This window comes from Myotis brandtii, unplaced genomic scaffold (genome assembly GCF_000412655.1).
Source record: "Myotis brandtii unplaced genomic scaffold, ASM41265v1 scaffold1418, whole genome shotgun sequence".
NCBI classification, from domain to species: domain Eukaryota; kingdom Metazoa; phylum Chordata; class Mammalia; order Chiroptera; family Vespertilionidae; genus Myotis; species Myotis brandtii.
Window position 1 is genome coordinate 41961 of NW_005355071.1, and position 2595 is coordinate 44555.

At 38.5% G+C, this 2595-nt stretch overlaps 1 protein-coding gene across 1 annotated transcript in view; it reads left to right on the forward strand.

Moving 5' to 3' along the window:
• The window catches only part of LOC102259766 (GATA zinc finger domain-containing protein 1), a 5209-nt gene that overhangs the window by 1233 nt on the left and 1381 nt on the right, over positions 1-2595 (forward strand). The gene's annotated exons all lie outside the window — the stretch shown is intronic.

Genomic DNA, 2595 nt, shown 5'->3' on the forward strand with positions numbered 1-2595 from the left:
CTGTTTGGTGCAGATTTTGGGCTGGAGGCATCATCGGACCATTCTGCTTTGAAAATGCGACTGCTCAGTCAATAACAGTTAATGGTGCTCGTTATCATGACACGATAATCCAGTTTTTGTGCCTAAATTACCCGATATGCTATTCCATACATAACCCTATATTATATACTTTATGAATCAATAAAAAATTTACAATTTTTAATTATAAACCTGTGTTTTCTATCAGAATTACTTCTTGCATGAATTTTGGGACACCCTTTAGAAGCCCCATTTGTTTGTACTTGAGAAAATGCCATGTTTTTCCATGGAGAGATGGACTGTTCCTCAAACTTAAGTGTGCATAGGAATCACCTGGGCATCTTGTTAAAATGCAGATTCTGATTCAAAGTCTGGGGTGAGGGCTGAGACTTTACATTCTAATAAGCTCTTGGCACTTTGAGGAACAAGTTGCTAGATAACCTACCTCATAGGGATAATTTTCCCTGAGATGATTGCTTCCCTTGGTACAAGACTGACGGCTATACTTTTGGTTTCTGTACTACTATTCTAAGTCAGATCCTGGTAGTCAGGAAAAAGGGGACAGGGATATACTCTGGCTAGAGCAGTGGTAGCAATCTTCAGTAGAAATGGATTGAGGACCTCTACTATCCTTAGAACCCTCCCCCTTTCTGAGTTTTGAAGGTCTAAACCAGCATGGGCTAAAGCAGGACATTCAATGAAATGGACTATTTACCATCTCCTACCTCAGCTACTTCATTCATTCACTAATCATCTAACCTAACCATCCATTCACTCAATAAACATTTACTAAGTCTTTGCTCTCTGTCAAGCCTTATGATGAGCACATTCATTCAGAAATGAATCATATGTAGCCTCATCCATCAAGGTGGATCACAGTCTAATGGGAAAGTAGACACATAGGTAAATTGCAATTATAATAAAATATGAACAAGATAAAATAGATTCATGAAGTAGGGATGGTTGTCATTTCTGGGTATAGGTTGATGGTTAGAAAGTTTTCATAGGGAAGAAGATGACACTTAAGATGGAACTAAGTGTATGAGTACTTGTCATGCAGATATGGTGGAGAATGCATTCCAAACAGAGAAACCAGCAGGCACAAAAAAATGTACTAGTGTATTCATGTAACTATAATATGTTAAATATGGTATGTATTAGAGTACTTTCAATTGCAAGTAACTGGGTATTCATGTAAAAGTATCATGGACACATGAACATTAATTAGCTTATTATCTCACATGATAAGAGGCCCAGAGCAAGGTGATTCCAAGGCAGCTTCAGTGGTTCAATGTTGTCATCAAGGACCCAGAGGATTTCTTATCCTTCTGTTCTATTATCCTTAGTCTGTCAACAATTTCTCTCTTCTGGATTGCAAAATAGTTATTGTGTCAAAGGTAGGCACAACCACATCCAGGGAAGGACAAGAGGACCACTTTATTACACATGTGACCTTTTGGTAGGCAGGAAATCCTTTCCCTGAAGCTCCCCATCAGACATCCCTTCCAGTCCTCTGCCCATGCCCTAAAGGCAAGGGAGTTTGGGAACATGAGTATATGGCATTTTCAGCTTCTATAGTGAGAGGCTCAACTGCAAGAAGGGGCTGACAGCATAAAGAGCCTAAAAAAGGGATAGCAGGAAAAGAACCTAAAGAAACCCTTACCAGTATATGCCTGACTAAGAATTTTGCATTTTATCCTACAGACTATTTGGAAGAAATTGGATCAGAAAAGTGATATAATCAAATCTGCATTTTGGAAAAATCACATTGTTATATACCAAAGGTGGGGAACCTTTTTCCTGCCAAGGGCCATTTGGATATTTATAACATCATTCAAGGACCATACAAAATTATCAGCTTAAAAACTAGCCTGCTATATTTGGTCAAACATTTAATCAACACCCCTGTCTTGGCAGGACCAGACCAAATGATTTATTGGGCCTTATATGATCCATGGGTCGGATATTCCCCACCCATGCTTTATACATACATATGTATGTAAATACACTGAAAAGGTCTGGAATGATAGTTGTAAACTGATATTAATGCTCTTCTCTGAGGAGGGGAGTGGGATTGATGGAGGTGAAGAGAGCATGCACTTTTTATTCTTTAGCAGTTTTTCTCAAAAGAGGGAGGTTTTACTCTCCAGAGGATATTTCCCAATGTCTCCAGATGTTTTTTTAGTTGTCACAACTGGCAGAGCAGTACTGACAACTAGTGGACAGAGGCCAGGGATGTTGCTAAACATCCTACAATCCATGGGACAACTCCCACAGCAAAGAATTTAATCCAAAATATCACTAGTGCAGAAGCTGGAAGAGCACAGTCAGAGACTTCTTTATTGTTTGGGCTATTTACTGCAAAACCATATTCATGTAGTATTTATGTTTTAAAATGTTTTTAAAAACATTAATGCATAAACCACAATTCATAGCAACATTTCCAAGCAGATTGGAAGGATAGAGACTGGAGGTAGAGAGACCAGATAGGAAGCTGTTGCAATAGTTAATTCAGTGGTTTTCATTTTTCTTTCTTTTTCCTCCCTTCATAACTTTTTAAAAAATTTCTCCCCCTCT